This window comes from Taudactylus pleione, unplaced genomic scaffold, assembly GCF_031769625.1.
Source record: "Taudactylus pleione unplaced genomic scaffold, aTauple2 ptg000016l, whole genome shotgun sequence".
NCBI classification, from domain to species: domain Eukaryota; kingdom Metazoa; phylum Chordata; class Amphibia; order Anura; family Myobatrachidae; genus Taudactylus; species Taudactylus pleione.
This window is the reverse complement of record NW_028284418.1, coordinates 15,690,312-15,709,933: the sequence shown is the minus strand read 5'-3', so window position 1 is coordinate 15,709,933 and position 19,622 is coordinate 15,690,312. Positions and strand designations below refer to the sequence as shown.

Sequence of the window (19,622 nt, the reverse complement as noted above, 5' to 3'; positions counted from 1 at the left end):
AGCTGAAATTTGTTGGTGGAAGATTCCTCTAGCTACTCAACAGTTCATCATTGTTACAAGAGACTTCCCAAATGTTTTAAAAATGTTATCTGCTAACAGTCAAGATGAGCCAAAATTAAGTTGGCATGAAGTAACTAGAAGTAATATCATCACTAATATTTAATTACTGAGTTGTCTTATCATACAATTAGAGATGGAAATGTTGGCAACGTGACTCATTGGTATAAATTGATGGATTTATATTCCGATTTCTCTAACTTTTCTATCACTCTGGATTTTAATCTCACAGCTGTCTATTTTAGGCATTTGAATAATACTTCAAAGTTGTTTGGATACATCAGTTGCGCTAAATGAAGGAAATTTGAAGTCAAATATAATCATTACTTGTTAAATGTACCTGGCTTCTTTTGCATTTTGTCTCAGCTTTTCCTGACTTTGGGTAAAGTTTTGAATGACATTCCAGATATGAGAGCTAAAATATTTTAAAGTGTACAGCAGGTTGTAGGATGACAGAGCTATTCAAGCCACTGGAATCAAATCCCACTGCTGCCATATTTATTCTCCAAGGAGAAGATCCAGTGATATATACCAAAGTGGTTTCCTAAAGTAGATAAGGTATAAAAGAAGCTAAATTTGGTTGGTGGAAGCACACCTTAAGCTGTCACATGCAGTAGTTTAAAACAATTTATCATCAACTGATGATTGATCAGATATTAACCAACTGAAAAGGAGAAGATCCAGTGACTTATATCAAAGTGGTTTCCTAAAGTATATAAGGTATGAAAGAAGCTACATTTGGTTGGTGGAAGCACACCTTAAGCTGTCACATGCAGTAGTTCAAAACAATTTATCATCAATTCATGATTGATCAGATATTAACCAACTGAAAAAGGATGGTGATAGTATCCTGCATTAGTCACCGAGTTCTAAACCGTTCATCATAGTTGCAACAGTCTTCTCAAACCTTTAAAATAATGATATCTGCTAACCGTAAAGATATTCAAATTTTACTTTTGCATGAAGTAATTATGTGCCCTATCAGAACTAATATTTTACTACTTCATGCATCTCAATTTCTTTTTATTATTTCAATGAAAATAAACAAAATGCAATTCAATAAAAAATATGAATTTCTCATCGATTTTATGTTTAATAATGAACTTTCTTTTAACCTTTGCTGACATCTTTTCAATTAATACTTTAAAACAAAAAACCCTTTAATTTTGATGTTCTAGATCTGTGAGCTATCCAAATGATATGCACATGTGGTAGCATGGCCAAGCGGTCTAAGGCGCTGGATTAAGGCTCCAGTCTCTTCGGAGGCGTGGGTTAAAATCCCACTGCTGCCATATTTATTATACAAAGAGTAGGCCAGTTATTGATGTCAATGTGATTTTTTTTTTCCATTAGATAGGATATTACCCAGCTGAAATTTGTTGGTGAAAGATTCCTCTAGCTACTCAACAGTTCATCATTGTTACAAGAGACTTCCCAAATGTTTTAAAAATGTTATCTGCTAACAGTCAAGATGAGCCAAAATTAAGTTGGCATGAAGTAATTAGAAGTAATATCATAACTAATATTTAATTACTGAGTTGTCTTATCATACAATTAGAGATGGAAATGTTGGCAGCGTGACTCATTGGTATAAATTGATGGATTTATATTCCGATTTCTCTAACTTTTCTATCACTCTGGATTTTAATCTCACAGCTGTCTATTTTAGGCATTTGAATAATACTTCAAAGTTGTTTGGATACATCAGTTGCGCTAAATGAAGGAAATTTGAAGTCAAATATAATCATTACTTGTTAAATGTACCTGGCTTCTTTTGCATTTTATCTCAGCTTTTCCTGACTTTGGGTAAAGTTTTGAATGACATTCCAGATATGAGAGCTAAAATATTTTAAAGTGTACAGCAGGTTGTAGGATGACAGAGCTATTCAAGCCGTTGGAATCAAATCCCACTGCTGCCATATTTATTCTCCAAGGAGAAGATCCAGTGATATATATCAAAGTGGTTTCCTAAAGTAGATAAGGTATAAAAGAAGCTAAATTTGGTTGGTGGAAGCACACCTTAAGCTGTCACATGCAGTAGTTTAAAACAATTTATCATCAACTGATGATTGATCAGATATTAACCAACTGAAAAGGAGAAGATCCAGTGACTTACATCAAAGTGGTTTCCTAAAGTAGATAAGGTATAAAAGAAGCTACATTTGGTTGGTGGAAGCACACCTTAAGCTGTCACATGCAGTAGTTCAAAACAATTTATCATCAATTCATGATTGATCAGATATTAACCAACTGAAAAAGGATGGTGATAGTATCCTGCATTAGTCACCGAGTTCTAAACCGTTCATCATAGTTGCAACAGTCTTCTCAAACCTTTAAAATAATGATATCTGCTAACAGTAAAGATATTCAAATTTTAATTTTGCATGAATTAATTATGTGCCCTATCAGAACTAATATTTTACTACTTCATGCATCTCAATTTCTTTTGTTATTTCAATGAAAATAAACAAAATGCAATTAAAAAAAAATATGAATTTCTCATCGATTTTATGTTTAATAATGAACTTTCTTTTAACCTTTGCTGACATCTTTTCAATTAATACTTTAAAACAAAAAACCCTTTCATTTTGATGTTCTAGATCTGTGAGCTATCCAAATGATATGCACATGTTGTAGCATGGCCAAGCGGTCTAAGGCGCTGGATTAAGGCTCCAGTCTCTTCGGAGGCGTGGGTTCAAATCCCACTGCTGCCATATTTATTATACAAAGAGTAAGCCAGTTATTGATGTCAATGTGATTTTTTTTTTCCATTAGATAGGATATTACCCAGCTGAAATTTGTTGGTGAAAGATTCCTCTAGCTACTCAACAGTTCATCATTGATACAAGAGACTTCCCAAATGTTTTAAAAATGTTATCTGCTAACAGTCAAGATGAGCCAAAATTAAGTTGGCATGAAGTAATTAGAAGTAATATCATAACTAATATTTAATTACTGAGTTGTCTTATCATACAATTAGAGATGGAAATGTTGGCAACGTGACTCATTGGTATAAATTGATGGATTTATATTCCGATTTCTCTAACTTTTCTATCACTCTGGATTTTAATCTCACAGCTGTCTATTTTAGGCATTTGAATAATACTTCAAAGTTGTTTGGATACATCAGTTGCGCTAAATGAAGGAAATTTGAAGTCAAATATAATCATTACTTGTTAAATGTACCTGGCTTCTTTTGCATTTTATCTCAGCTTTTCCTGACTTTGGGTAAAGTTTTGAATGACATTCCAGATATGAGAGCTAAAATATTTTAAAGTGTACAGCAGGTTGTAGGATGACAGAGCTATTCAAGCCATTGGAATCAAATCCCACTGCTGCCATATTTATTCTCCAAAGAGAAGATCCAGTGATATATATCAAAGTGGTTTCCTAAAGTAGATAAGGTATAAAAGAAGCTAAATTTGGTTGGTGGAAGCAGACCTTAAGCTGTCACATGCAGTAGTTTAAAACAATTTATCATCAACTGATGATTGATCAGATATTAACCAACTGAAAAGGAGAAGATCCAGTGACTTATATCAAAGTGGTTTCCTAAAGTAGATAAGGTATAAAAGAAGCTACATTTGGTTGGTGGAAGCACACCTTAAGCTGTCACATGCAGTAGTTCAAAACAATTTATCATCAATTCATGATTGATCAGATATTAACCAACTGAAAAAGGATGGTGATAGTATCCTGCATTAGTCACCGAGTTCTAAACCGTTCATCATAGTTGCAACAGTCTTCTCAAACCTTTAAAATAATGATATCTGCTAACAGTAAAGATATTCAAATTTTAATTTTGCATGAATTAATTATGTGCCCTATCAGAACTAATATTTTACTACTTCATGCATCTCAATTTCTTTTGTTATTTCAATGAAAATAAACAAAATGCAATTCAAAAAAAATATGAATTTCTCATCGATTTTATGTTTAATAATGAACTTTCTTTTAACCTTTGCTGACATCTTTTCAATTAATACTTTAAAACAAAAAAACCTTTACTTTTGATGTTCTAGATCTGTGAGCTATCCTAACGATAAGCACATGTGGTAGCATGGCCGAGGGGTGTAAGGCGCTGAATTAAGGCTCCAGTCTCTTCGGAGGCGTGGGTTCAAATCCCTCTGCTGCCATATTTATTATACAAAGAGTAGGCCAGTTATTGATGTCAAACTGATTCTTTTTTTCCATTAGAAAGGATATTACCCAGCTGAAATTTGTTGGTGGAAGATTCCTCTAGCTACTCAACAGTTCATCATTGTTACAAGAGACTTCCCAAATGTTTTAAAAATGTTATCTGCTAACAGTCAAGATGAGCCAAAATTAAGTTGGCATGAAGTAACTAGAAGTAATATCATCACTAATATTTAATTACTGAGTTGTCTTATCATACAATTAGAGATGGAAATGTTGGCAACGTGACTCATTGGTATAAATTGATGGATTTATATTCCGATTTCTCTAACTTTTCTATCACTCTGGATTTTAATCTCACAGCTGTCTATTTTAGGCATTTGAATAATACTTCAAAGTTGTTTGGATACATCAGTTGCGCTAAATGAAGGAAATTTGAAGTCAAATATAATCATTACTTGTTAAATGTACCTGGCTTCTTTTGCATTTTGTCTCAGCTTTTCCTGACTTTGGGTAAAGTTTTGAATGACATTCCAGATATGAGAGCTAAAATATTTTAAAGTGTACAGCAGGTTGTAGGATGACAGAGCTATTCAAGCCACTGGAATCAAATCCCACTGCTGCCATATTTATTCTCCAAGGAGAAGATCCAGTGATATATACCAAAGTGGTTTCCTAAAGTAGATAAGGTATAAAAGAAGCTAAATTTGGTTGGTGGAAGCACACCTTAAGCTGTCACATGCAGTAGTTTAAAACAATTTATCATCAACTGATGATTGATCAGATATTAACCAACTGAAAAGGAGAAGATCCAGTGACTTATATCAAAGTGGTTTCCTAAAGTATATAAGGTATGAAAGAAGCTACATTTGGTTGGTGGAAGCACACCTTAAGCTGTCACATGCAGTAGTTCAAAACAATTTATCATCAATTCATGATTGATCAGATATTAACCAACTGAAAAAGGATGGTGATAGTATCCTGCATTAGTCACCGAGTTCTAAACCGTTCATCATAGTTGCAACAGTCTTCTCAAACCTTTAAAATAATGATATCTGCTAACCGTAAAGATATTCAAATTTTACTTTTGCATGAAGTAATTATGTGCCCTATCAGAACTAATATTTTACTACTTCATGCATCTCAATTTCTTTTTATTATTTCAATGAAAATAAACAAAATGCAATTCAATAAAAAATATGAATTTCTCATCGATTTTATGTTTAATAATGAACTTTCTTTTAACCTTTGCTGACATCTTTTCAATTAATACTTTAAAACAAAAAACCCTTTAATTTTGATGTTCTAGATCTGTGAGCTATCCAAATGATATGCACATGTGGTAGCATGGCCAAGCGGTCTAAGGCGCTGGATTAAGGCTCCAGTCTCTTCGGAGGCGTGGGTTAAAATCCCACTGCTGCCATATTTATTATACAAAGAGTAGGCCAGTTATTGATGTCAATGTGATTTTTTTTTTCCATTAGATAGGATATTACCCAGCTGAAATTTGTTGGTGAAAGATTCCTCTAGCTACTCAACAGTTCATCATTGTTACAAGAGACTTCCCAAATGTTTTAAAAATGTTATCTGCTAACAGTCAAGATGAGCCAAAATTAAGTTGGCATGAAGTAATTAGAAGTAATATCATAACTAATATTTAATTACTGAGTTGTCTTATCATACAATTAGAGATGGAAATGTTGGCAGCGTGACTCATTGGTATAAATTGATGGATTTATATTCCGATTTCTCTAACTTTTCTATCACTCTGGAATTTAATCTCACAGCTGTCTATTTTAGGCATTTGAATAATACTTCAAAGTTGTTTGGATACATCAGTTGCGCTAAATGAAGGAAATTTGAAGTCAAATATAATCATTACTTGTTAAATGTACCTGGCTTCTTTTGCATTTTATCTCAGCTTTTCCTGACTTTGGGTAAAGTTTTGAATGACATTCCAGATATGAGAGCTAAAATATTTTAAAGTGTACAGCAGGTTGTAGGATGACAGAGCTATTCAAGCCGTTGGAATCAAATCCCACTGCTGCCATATTTATTCTCCAAGGAGAAGATCCAGTGATATATATCAAAGTGGTTTCCTAAAGTAGATAAGGTATAAAAGAAGCTAAATTTGGTTGGTGGAAGCACACCTTAAGCTGTCACATGCAGTAGTTTAAAACAATTTATCATCAACTGATGATTGATCAGATATTAACCAACTGAAAAGGAGAAGATCCAGTGACTTACATCAAAGTGGTTTCCTAAAGTAGATAAGGTATAAAAGAAGCTACATTTGGTTGGTGGAAGCACACCTTAAGCTGTCACATGCAGTAGTTCAAAACAATTTATCATCAATTCATGATTGATCAGATATTAACCAACTGAAAAAGGATGGTGATAGTATCCTGCATTAGTCACCGAGTTCTAAACCGTTCATCATAGTTGCAACAGTCTTCTCAAACCTTTAAAATAATGATATCTGCTAACAGTAAAGATATTCAAATTTTAATTTTGCATGAATTAATTATGTGCCCTATCAGAACTAATATTTTACTACTTCATGCATCTCAATTTCTTTTGTTATTTCAATGAAAATAAACAAAATGCAATTCAATAAAAAATATGAATTTCTCATCGATTTTATGTTTAATAATGAACTTTCATTTAACCTTTGCTGACATCTTTTCAATTACTACTTTAAAACAAAAAACCCTTTAATTGTGATGTTCTAGATCTGTGAGCTATCCAAATGATATGCACATGTGGTAGCATGGCCAAGCGGTCTAAGGCGCTGAATTAAGACTCCAGTCTCTTCGGAGGCGTGGGTTCAAATCCCACTGCTGCCATATTTTTTATACAAAGAGTAGGCCAGTTATTGCTGTCAATGTGATTTTTTTTTTCCATTAGATAGGATATTACCCAGCTGAAATTTGTTGGTGAAAGATTCCTCTAGCTACTCAACAGTTCATCATTGTTACAAGAGACTTCCCAAATGTTTTAAAAATGTTATCTGCTAACAGTCAAGATGAGCCAAAATTAAGTTGGCATGAAGTAATTAGAAGTAATATCATAACTAATATTTAATTACTGAGTTGTCTTATCATACAATTAGAGATGGAAATGTTGGCAACGTGACTCATTGGTATAAATTGATGGATTTATATTCCGATTTCTCTAACTTTTCTATCACTCTGGATTTTAATCTCACAGCTGTCTATTTTAGGCATTTGAATAATACTTCAAAGTTGTTTGGATACATCAGTTGCGCTAAATGAAGGAAATTTGAAGTCAAATATAATCATTACTTGTTAAATGTACCTGGCTTCTTTTGCATTTTATCTCAGCTTTTCCTGACTTTGGGTAAAGTTTTGAATGACATTCCAGATATGAGAGCTAAAATATTTTAAAGTGTACAGCAGGTTGTAGGATGACAGAGCTATTCAAGCCGTTGGAATCAAATCCCACTGCTGCCATATTTATTCTCCAAGGAGAAGATCCAGTGATATATATCAAAGTGGTTTCCTAAAGTAGATAAGGTATAAAAGAAGCTAAATTTGGTTGGTGGAAGCACACCTTAAGCTGTCACATGCAGTAGTTTAAAACAATTTATCATCAACTGATGATTGATCAGATATTAACCAACTGAAAAGGAGAAGATCCAGTGACTTATATCAAAGTGGTTTCCTAAAGTAGATAAGGTATAAAAGAAGCTACATTTGGTTGGTGGAAGCACACCTTAAGCTGTCACATGCAGTAGTTCAAAACAATTTATCATCAATTCATGATTGATCAGATATTAACCAACTGAAAAAGGATGGTGATAGTATCCTGCATTAGTCACCGAGTTCTAAACCGTTCATCATAGTTGCAACAGTCTTCTCAAACCTTTAAAATAATGATATCTGCTAACAGTAAAGATATTCAAATTTTAATTTTGCATGAATTAATTATGTGCCCTATCAGAACTAATATTTTACTACTTCATGCATCTCAATTTCTTTTGTTATTTCAATGAAAATAAACAAAATGCAATTAAAAAAAAATATGAATTTCTCATCGATTTTATGTTTAATAATGAACTTTCTTTTAACCTTTGCTGACATCATTTCAATTAATACTTTAAAACAAAAAACCCTTTCATTTTGATGTTCTAGATCTGTGAGCTATCCAAATGATATGCACATGTTGTAGCATGGCCAAGCGGTCTAAGGCGCTGGATTAAGGCTCCAGTCTCTTCGGAGGCATGGGTTCAAATCCCACTGCTGCCATATTTATTATACAAAGAGTAAGCCAGTTATTGATGTCAATGTGATTTTTTTTTTCCATTAGATAGGATATTACCCAGCTGAAATTTGTTGGTGAAAGATTCCTCTAGCTACTCAACAGTTCATCATTGATACAAGAGACTTCCCAAATGTTTTAAAAATGTTATCTGCTAACAGTCAAGATGAGCCAAAATTAAGTTGGCATGAAGTAATTAGAAGTAATATCATAACTAATATTTAATTACTGAGTTGTCTTATCATACAATTAGAGATGGAAATGTTGGCAACGTGACTCATTGGTATAAATTGATGGATTTATATTCCGATTTCTCTAACTTTTCTATCACTCTGGATTTTAATCTCACAGCTGTCTATTTTAGGCATTTGAATAATACTTCAAAGTTGTTTGGATACATCAGTTGAGCTAAATGAAGGAAATTTGAAGTCAAATATAATCATTACTTGTTAAATGTACCTGGCTTCTTTTGCATTTTATCTCAGCTTTTCCTGACTTTGGGTAAAGTTTTGAATGACATTCCAGATATGAGAGCTAAAATATTTTAAAGTGTACAGCAGGTTGTAGGATGACAGAGCTATTCAAGCCATTGGAATCAAATCCCACTGCTGCCATATTTATTCTCCAAAGAGAAGATCCAGTGATATATATCAAAGTGGTTTCCTAAAGTAGATAAGGTATAAAAGAAGCTAAATTTGGTTGGTGGAAGCAGACCTTAAGCTGTCACATGCAGTAGTTTAAAACAATTTATCATCAACTGATGATTGATCAGATATTAACCAACTGAAAAGGAGAAGATCCAGTGACTTATATCAAAGTGGTTTCCTAAAGTAGATAAGGTATAAAAGAAGCTACATTTGGTTGGTGGAAGCACACCTTAAGCTGTCACATGCAGTAGTTCAAAACAATTTATCATCAATTCATGATTGATCAGATATTAACCAACTGAAAAAGGATGGTGATAGTATCCTGCATTAGTCACCGAGTTCTAAACCGTTCATCATAGTTGCAACAGTCTTCTCAAACCTTTAAAATAATGATATCTGCTAACAGTAAAGATATTCAAATTTTAATTTTGCATGAATTAATTATGTGCCCTATCAGAACTAATATTTTACTACTTCATGCATCTCAATTTCTTTTGTTATTTCAATGAAAATAAACAAAATGCAATTCAAAAAAAATATGAATTTCTCATCGATTTTATGTTTAATAATGAACTTTCTTTTAACCTTTGCTGACATCTTTTCAATTAATACTTTAAAACAAAAAAACCTTTAATTTTGATGTTCTAGATCTGTGAGCTATCCTAACGATAAGCACATGTGGTAGCATGGCCGAGGGGTGTAAGGCGCTGGATTAAGGCTCCAGTCTCTTCGGAGGCGTGGGTTCAAATCCCTCTGCTGCCATATTTATTATACAAAGAGTAGGCCAGTTATTGATGTCAAACTGATTCTTTTTTTCCATTAGAAAGGATATTACCCAGCTGAAATTTGTTGGTGGAAGATTCCTCTAGCTACTCAACAGTTCATCATTGTTACAAGAGACTTCCCAAATGTTTTATAAATGTTATCTGCTAACAGTCAAGATGAGCCAAAATTAAGTTGGCATGAAGTAACTAGAAGTAATATCATCACTAATATTAAATTACTGAGTTGTCTTATCATACAATTAGAGATGGAAATGTTGGCAACGTGACTCATTGGTATAAATTGATGGATTTATATTCCGATTTCTCTAACTTTTCTATCACTCTGGATTTTAATCTCACAGCTGTCTATTTTAGGCATTTGAATAATACTTCAAAGTTGTTTGGATACATCAGTTGCGCTAAATGAAGGAAATTTGAAGTCAAATATAATCATTACTTGTTAAATGTACCTGGCTTCTTTTGCATTTTGTCTCAGCTTTTCCTGACTTTGGGTAAAGTTTTGAATGACATTCCAGATATGAGAGCTAAAATATTTTAAAGTGTACAGCAGGTTGTAGGATGACAGAGCTATTCAAGCCACTGGAATCAAATCCCACTGCTGCCATATTTATTCTCCAAGGAGAAGATCCAGTGATATATACCAAAGTGGTTTCCTAAAGTAGATAAGGTATAAAAGAAGCTAAATTTGGTTGGTGGAAGCACACCTTAAGCTGTCACATGCAGTAGTTTAAAACAATTTATCATCAACTGATGATTGATCAGATATTAACCAACTGAAAAGGAGAAGATCCAGTGACTTATATCAAAGTGGTTTCCTAAAGTATATAAGGTATGAAAGAAGCTACATTTGGTTGGTGGAAGCACACCTTAAGCTGTCACATGCAGTAGTTCAAAACAATTTATCATCAATTCATGATTGATCAGATATTAACCAACTGAAAAAGGATGGTGATAGTATCCTGCATTAGTCACCGAGTTCTAAACCGTTCATCATAGTTGCAACAGTCTTCTCAAACCTTTAAAATAATGATATCTGCTAACAGTAAAGATATTCAAATTTTACTTTTGCATGAAGTAATTATGTGCCCTATCAGAACTAATATTTTACTACTTCATGCATCTCAATTTCTTTTTATTATTTCAATGAAAATAAACAAAATGCAATTCAATAAAAAATATGAATTTCTCATCGATTTTATGTTTAATAATGAACTTTCTTTTAACCTTTGCTGACATCTTTTCAATTAATACTTTAAAACAAAAAACCCTTTAATTTTGATGTTCTAGATCTGTGAGCTATCCAAATGATATGCACATGTGGTAGCATGGCCAAGCGGTCTAAGGCGCTGGATTAAGGCTCCAGTCTCTTCGGAGGCGTGTGTTAAAATCCCACTGCTGCCATATTTATTATACAAAGAGTAGGCCAGTTATTGATGTCAATGTGATTTTTTTTTTCCATTAGATAGGATATTACCCAGCTGAAATTTGTTGGTGAAAGATTCCTCTAGCTACTCAACAGTTCATCATTGTTACAAGAGACTTCCCAAATGTTTTAAAAATGTTATCTGCTAACAGTCAAGATGAGCCAAAATTAAGTTGGCATGAAGTAATTAGAAGTAATATCATAACTAATATTTAATTACTGAGTTGTCTTATCATACAATTAGAGATGGAAATGTTGGCAACGTGACTCATTGGTATAAATTGATGGATTTATATTCCGATTTCTCTAACTTTTCTATCACTCTGGATTTTAATCTCACAGCTGTCTATTTTAGGCATTTGAATAATACTTCAAAGTTGTTTGGATACATCAGTTGCGCTAAATGAAGGAAATTTGAAGTCAAATATAATCATTACTTGTTAAATGTACCTGGCTTCTTTTGCATTTTATCTCAGCTTTTCCTGACTTTGGGTAAAGTTTTGAATGACATTCCAGATATGAGAGCTAAAATATTTTAAAGTGTACAGCAGGTTGTAGGATGACAGAGCTATTCAAGCCGTTGGAATCAAATCCCACTGCTGCCATATTTATTCTCCAAGGAGAAGATCCAGTGATATATATCAAAGTGGTTTCCTAAAGTAGATAAGGTATAAAAGAAGCTAAATTTGGTTGGTGGAAGCACACCTTAAGCTGTCACATGCAGTAGTTTAAAACAATTTATCATCAACTGATGATTGATCAGATATTAACCAACTGAAAAGGAGAAGATCCAGTGACTTATATCAAAGTGGTTTCCTAAAGTAGATAAGGTATAAAAGAAGCTACATTTGGTTGGTGGAAGCACACCTTAAGCTGTCACATGCAGTAGTTCAAAACAATTTATCATCAATTCATGATTGATCAGATATTAACCAACTGAAAAAGGATGGTGATAGTATCCTGCATTAGTCACCGAGTTCTAAACCGTTCATCATAGTTGCAACAGTCTTCTCAAACCTTTAAAATAATGATATCTGCTAACAGTAAAGATATTCAAATTTTAATTTTGCATGAATTAATTATGTGCCCTATCAGAACTAATATTTTACTACTTCATGCATCTCAATTTCTTTTGTTATTTCAATGAAAATAAACAAAATGCAATTCAATAAAAAATATGAATTTCTCATCGATTTTATGTTTAATAATGAACTTTCATTTAACCTTTGCTGACATCTTTTCAATTACTACTTTAAAACAAAAAACCCTTTAATTGTGATGTTCTAGATCTGTGATTTATCCAAATGATATGCACATGTGGTAGCATGGCCAAGCGGTCTAAGGCGCTGAATTAAGGCTCCAGTTTCTTCGGAGGCGTGGGTTCAAATCCCACTGCTGCCATATTTATTATACAAAGAGTAGGCCAGTTATTGATGTCAATGTGATTTTTTTTTTTCCATTAGATAGGATATTACCCAGCTGAAATTGGTTGGTGAAAGATTCCTCTAGCTACTCAACAGTTCATCATTGTTACAAGAGACTTCCCAAATGTTTTAAAAATGTTATCTGCTAACAGTCAAGATGAGCCAAAATTAAGTTGGCATGAAGTAATTAGAAGTAATATCATAACTAATATTTAATTACTGAGTTGTCTTATCATACAATTAGAGATGGAAATGTTGGCAACGTGACTCATTGGTATAAATTGATGGATTTATATTCCGATTTCTCTAACTTTTCTATCACTCTGGATTTTAATCTCACAGCTGTCTATTTTAGGCATTTGAATAATACTTCAAAGTTGTTTGGATACATCAGTTGCGCTAAATGAAGGAAATTTGAAGTCAAATATAATCATTACTTGTTAAATGTACCTGGCTTCTTTTGCATTTTATCTCAGCTTTTCCTGACTTTGGGTAAAGTTTTGAATGACATTCCAGATATGAGAGCTAAAATATTTTAAAGTGTACAGCAGGTTGTAGGATGACAGAGCTATTCAAGCCGTTGGAATCAAATCCCACTGCTGCCATATTTATTCTCCAAGGAGAAGATCCAGTGATATATATCAAAGTGGTTTCCTAAAGTAGATAAGGTATAAAAGAAGCTAAATTTGGTTGGTGGAAGCACACCTTAAGCTGTCACATGCAGTAGTTTAAAACAATTTATCATCAACTGATGATTGATCAGATATTAACCAACTGAAAAGGAGAAGATCCAGTGACTTATATCAAAGTGGTTTCCTAAAGTAGATAAGGTATAAAAGAAGCTACATTTGGTTGGTGGAAGCACACCTTAAGCTGTCACATGCAGTAGTTCAAAACAATTTATCATCAATTCATGATTGATCAGATATTAACCAACTGAAAAAGGATGGTGATAGTATCCTGCATTAGTCACCGAGTTCTAAACCGTTCATCATAGTTGCAACAGTCTTCTCAAACCTTTAAAATAATGATATCTGCTAACAGTAAAGATATTCAAATTTTACTTTTGCATGAAGTAATTATGTGCCCTATCAGAACTAATATTTTACTACTTCATGCATCTCAATTTCTTTTGTTATTTCAATGAAAATAAACAAAATGCAATTAAAAAAAAATATGAATTTCTCATCGATTTTATGTTTAATAATGAACTTTCTTTTAACCTTTGCTGACATCTTTTCAATTAATACTTTAAAACAAAAAAACCTTTAATTTTGATGTTCTAGATCTGTGAGCTATCCTAACGATAAGCACATGTGGTAGCATGGCCGAGGGGTGTAAGGCGCTGCATTAAGGCTCCAGTCTCTTCGGAGGCGTGGGTTCAAATCCCTCTGCTGCCATATTTATTATACAAAGAGTAGGCCAGTTATTGATGTCAAACTGATTCTTTTTTTCCATTAGAAAGGATATTACCCAGCTGAAATTTGTTGGTGGAAGATTCCTCTAGCTACTCAACAGTTCATCATTGTTACAAGAGACTTCCCAAATGTTTTAAAAATGTTATCTGCTAACAGTCAAGATGAGCCAAAATTAAGTTGGCATGAAGTAACTAGAAGTAATATCATCACTAATATTTAATTACTGAGTTGTCTTATCATACAATTAGAGATGGAAATGTTGGCAACGTGACTCATTGGTATAAATTGATGGATTTATATTCCGATTTCTCTAACTTTTCTATCACTCTGGATTTTAATCTCACAGCTGTCTATTTTAGGCATTTGAATAATACTTCAAAGTTGTTTGGATACATCAGTTGCGCTAAATGAAGGAAATTTGAAGTCAAATATAATCATTACTTGTTAAATGTACCTGGCTTCTTTTGCATTTTGTCTCAGCTTTTCCTGACTTTGGGTAAAGTTTTGAATGACATTCCAGATATGAGAGCTAAAATATTTTAAAGTGTACAGCAGGTTGTAGGATGACAGAGCTATTCAAGCCACTGGAATCAAATCCCACTGCTGCCATATTTATTCTCCAAGGAGAAGATCCAGTGATATATACCAAAGTGGTTTCCTAAAGTAGATAAGGTATAAAAGAAGCTAAATTTGGTTGGTGGAAGCACACCTTAAGCTGTCACATGCAGTAGTTTAAAACAATTTATCATCAACTGATGATTGATCAGATATTAACCAACTGAAAAGGAGAAGATCCAGTGACTTATATCAAAGTGGTTTCCTAAAGTATATAAGGTATGAAAGAAGCTACATTTGGTTGGTGGAAGCACACCTTAAGCTGTCACATGCAGTAGTTCAAAACAATTTATCATCAATTCATGATTGATCAGATATTAACCAACTGAAAAAGGATGGTGATAGTATCCTGCATTAGTCACCGAGTTCTAAACCGTTCATCATAGTTGCAACAGTCTTCTCAAACCTTTAAAATAATGATATCTGCTAACAGTAAAGATATTCAAATTTTACTTTTGCATGAAGTAATTATGTGCCCTATCAGAACTAATATTTTACTACTTCATGCATCTCAATTTCTTTTTATTATTTCAATGAAAATAAACAAAATGCAATTCAATAAAAAATATGAATTTCTCATCGATTTTATGTTTAATAATGAACTTTCTTTTAACCTTTGCTGACATCTTTTCAATTAATACTTTAAAACAAAAAACCCTTTAATTTTGATGTTCTAGATCTGTGAGCTATCCAAATGATATGCACATGTGGTAGCATGGCCAAGCGGTCTAAGGCGCTGGATTAAGGCTCCAGTCTCTTCGGAGGCGTGGGTTAAAATCCCACTGCTGCCATATTTATTATACAAAGAGTAGGCCAGTTATTGATGTCAATGTGATTTTTTTTTTCCATTAGATAGGATATTACCCAGCTGAAATTTGTTGGTGAAAGATTCCTCTAGCTACTCAACAGTTCGTCATTGTTACAAGAGACTTCCCAAATGTTTTAAAAATGTTATCTGCTAACAGTCAAGATGAGCCAAAATTAAGTTGGCATGAAGTAATTAGAAGTAATATCATAACTAATATTTAATTACTGAGTTGTCTTATCATACAATTAGAGATGGAAATGTTGGCAACGTGACTCATTGGTATAAATTGATGGATTTATATTCCGATTTCTCTAACTTTTCTATCACTCTGGATTTTAATCTCACAGATGTCTATTTTAGGCATTTGAATAGTACTTCAAAGTTGTTTGGATACATCAGTTGCGCTAAATGAAGGAAATTTGAAGTCAAATATAATCATTACTTGTTAAATGTACCTGGCTTCTTTTGCATTTTATCTCAGCTTTTCCTGACTTTGGGTAAAGTTTTGAATGACATTCCAGATATGAGAGCTAAAATATTTTAAAGTGTACAGCAGGTTGTAGGATGACAGAGCTATTCAAGCCGTTGGAATCAAATCCCACTGCTGCCATATTTATTCTCCAAGGAGAAGATCCAGTGATATATATCAAAGTGGTTTCCTAAAGTAGATAAGGTATAAAAGAAGCTAAATTTGGTTGGTGGAAGCACACCTTAAGCTGTCACATGCAGTAGTTTAAAACAATTTATCATCAACTGATGATTGATCAGATATTAACCAACTGAAAAGGAGAAGATCCAGTGACTTACATCAAAGTGGTTTCCTAAAGTAGATAAGGTATAAAAGAAGCTACATTTGGTTGGTGGAAGCACACCTTAAGCTGTCACATGCAGTAGTTCAAAACAATTTATCATCAATTCATGATTGATCAGATATTAACCAACTGAATAAGGATGGTGATAGTATCCTGCATTAGTCACCGAGTTCTAAACTGTTCATCATAGTTGCAACAGTCTTCTCAAACCTTTAAAATAATGATATCTGCTAACAGTAAAGATATTCAAATTTTAATTTTGCATGAATTAATTATGTGCCCTATCAGAACTAATATTTTACTACTTCATGCATCTCAATTTCTTTTGTTATTTCAATGAAAATAAACAAAATGCAATTCAAAAAAAATATGAATTTCTCATCGATTTTATGTTTAATAATGAACTTTCTTTTAACCTTTGCTGACATCTTTTCAATTAATACTTTAAAACAAAAAAACCTTTAATTTTGATGTTCTAGATCTGTGAGCTATCCTAACGATAAGCACATGTGGTAGCATGGCCGAGGGGTGTAAGGCGCTGGATTAAGGCTCCAGTCTCTTCGGAGGCGTGGGTTCAAATCCCTCTGCTGCCATATTTATTATACAAAGAGTAGGCCAGTTATTGATGTCAAACTGATTCTTTTTTTCCATTAGAAAGGATATTACCCAGCTGAAATTTGTTGGTGGAAGATTCCTCTAGCTACTCAACAGTTCATCATTGTTACAAGAGACTTCCCAAATGTTTTAAAAATGTTATCTGCTAACAGTCAAGATGAGCCAAAATTAAGTTGGCATGAAGTAACTAGAAGTAATATCATCACTAATATTTAATTACTGAGTTGTCTTATCATACAATTAGAGATGGAAATGTTGGCAACGTGACTCATTGGTATAAATTGATGGATTTATATTCCGATTTCTCTAACTTTTCTATCACTCTGGATTTTAATCTCACAGCTGTCTATTTTAGGCATTTGAATAATACTTCAAAGTTGTTTGGATACATCAGTTGCGCTAAATGAAGGAAATTTGAAGTCAAATATAATCATTACTTGTTAAATGTACCTGGCTTCTTTTGCATTTTGTCTCAGCTTTTCCTGACTTTGGGTAAAGTTTTGAATGACATTCCAGATATGAGAGCTAAAATATTTTAAAGTGTACAGCAGGTTGTAGGATGACAGAGCTATTCAAGCCACTGGAATCAAATCCCACTGCTGCCATATTTATTCTCCAAGGAGAAGATCCAGTGATATATACCAAAGTGGTTTCCTAAAGTAGATAAGTTATAAAAGAAGCTAAATTTGGTTGGTGGAAGCACACCTTAAGCTGTCACATGCAGTAGTTTAAAACAATTTATCATCAACTGATGATTGATCAGATATTAACCAACTGAAAAGGAGAAGATCCAGTGACTTATATCAAAGTGGTTTCCTAAAGTATATAAGGTATGAAAGAAGCTACATTTGGTTGGTGGAAGCACACCTTAAGCTGTCACATGCAGTAGTTCAAAACAATTTATCATCAATTCATGATTGATCAGATATTAACCAACTGAAAAAGGATGGTGATAGTATCCTGCATTAGTCACCGAGTTCTAAACCGTTCATCATAGTTGCAACAGTCTTCTCAAACCTTTAAAATAATGATATCTGCTAACAGTAAAGATATTCAAATTTTACTTTTGCATGAAGTAATTATGTGCCCTATCAGAACTAATATTTTACTACTTCATGCATCTCAATTTCTTTTTATTATTTCAATGAAAATAAACAAAATGCAATTCAATAAAAAATATGAATTTCTCATCGATTTTATGTTTAATAATGAACTTTCTTTTAACCTTTGCTGACATCTTTTCAATTAATACTTTAAAACAAAAAACCCTTTAATTTTGATGTTCTAGATCTGTGAGCTATCCAAATGATATGCACATGTGGTAGCATGGCCAAGAGGTCTAAGGCGCTGGATTAAGGCTCCAGTCTCTTCGGAGGCGTGGGTTAAAATCCCACTGCTGCCATATTTATTATACAAAGAGTAGGCCAGTTATTGATGTCAATGTGATTTTTTTTTTCCATTAGATAGGATATTACCCAGCTGAAATTTGTTGGTGAAAGATTCCTCTAGCTACTCAACAGTTCATCATTGTTACAAGAGACTTCCCAAATGTTTTAAAAATGTTATCTGCTAACAGTCAAGATGAGCCAAAATTAAGTTGGCATGAAGTAATTAGAAGTAATATCATAACTAATATTTAATTACTGAGTTGTCTTATCATACAATTAGAGATGGAAATGTTGGCAACGTGACTCATTGGTATAAATTGATGGATTTATATTCCGATTTCTCTAACTTTTCTATCACTCTGGATTTTAATCTCACAGCTGTCTATTTTAGGCATTTGAATAATACTTCAAAGTTGTTTGGATACATCAGTTGCGCTAAATGAAGGAAATTTGAAGTCAAATATAATCATTACTTGTTAAATGTACCTGGCTTCTTTTGCATTTTATCTCAGCTTTTCCTGACTTTGGGTAAAGTTTTGAATGACATTCCAAATATGAGAGCTAAAATATTTTAAAGTGTACAGCAGGTTGTAGGATGACAGAGCTATTCAAGCCGTTGGAATCAAATCCCACTGCTGCCATATTTATTCTCCAAGGAGAAGATCCAGTGATATATATCAAAGTGGTTTCCTAAAGTAGATAAGGTATAAAAGAAGCTAAATTTGGTTGGTGGAAGCACACCTTAAGCTGTCACATGCAGTAGTTTAAAACAATTTATCATCAACTGATGATTGATCAGATATTAACCAACTGAAAAGGAGAAGATCCAGTGACTTATATCAAAGTGGTTTCCTAAAGTAGATAAGGTATAAAAGAAGCTACATTTGGTTGGTGGAAGCACACCTTAAGCTGTCACATGCAGTAGTTCAAAACAATTTATCATCAATTCATGATTGATCAGATATTAACCAACTGAAAAAGGATGGTGATAGTATCCTGCATTAGTCACCGAGTTCTAAACCGTTCATCATAGTTGCAACAGTCTTCTCAAACCTTTAAAATAATGATATCTGCTAACAGTAAAGATATTCAAATTTTAATTTTGCATGAATTAATTATGTGCCCTATCAGAACTAATATTTTACTACTTCATGCATCTCAATTTCTTTTGTTATTTCAATGAAAATAAACAAAATGCAATTCAATAAAAAA

General features: G+C 33.1%; 6 non-coding genes across 6 annotated transcripts; all 6 read left to right on the top strand.

The window, feature by feature from the left end:
* The first annotated feature begins 1,267 nt into the window (after positions 1 to 1,267).
* On the top strand, positions 1,268 to 1,349 carry TRNAL-AAG (transfer RNA leucine (anticodon AAG)). Its single transcript has one exon. It is a non-coding gene; the product is annotated as a tRNA-Leu (tRNA).
* Positions 1,350 to 5,535: 4,186 nt separating this feature from the next.
* TRNAL-AAG (transfer RNA leucine (anticodon AAG)) lies at positions 5,536 to 5,617 on the top strand. The gene has a single exon. It is a non-coding gene; the product is annotated as a tRNA-Leu (tRNA).
* Positions 5,618 to 6,958: 1,341 nt separating this feature from the next.
* Positions 6,959 to 7,040, top strand: TRNAL-AAG (transfer RNA leucine (anticodon AAG)). The gene has a single exon. It is a non-coding gene; the product is annotated as a tRNA-Leu (tRNA).
* Positions 7,041 to 9,802: 2,762 nt separating this feature from the next.
* On the top strand, positions 9,803 to 9,884 carry TRNAL-AAG (transfer RNA leucine (anticodon AAG)). Its single transcript has one exon. It is a non-coding gene; the product is annotated as a tRNA-Leu (tRNA).
* A 5,612-nt stretch (positions 9,885 to 15,496) lies between these two features.
* On the top strand, positions 15,497 to 15,578 carry TRNAL-AAG (transfer RNA leucine (anticodon AAG)). Its single transcript has one exon. It is a non-coding gene; the product is annotated as a tRNA-Leu (tRNA).
* A 1,340-nt stretch (positions 15,579 to 16,918) lies between these two features.
* Positions 16,919 to 17,000, top strand: TRNAL-AAG (transfer RNA leucine (anticodon AAG)). The gene has a single exon. It is a non-coding gene; the product is annotated as a tRNA-Leu (tRNA).
* Positions 17,001 to 19,622: the final 2,622 nt, after the last annotated feature.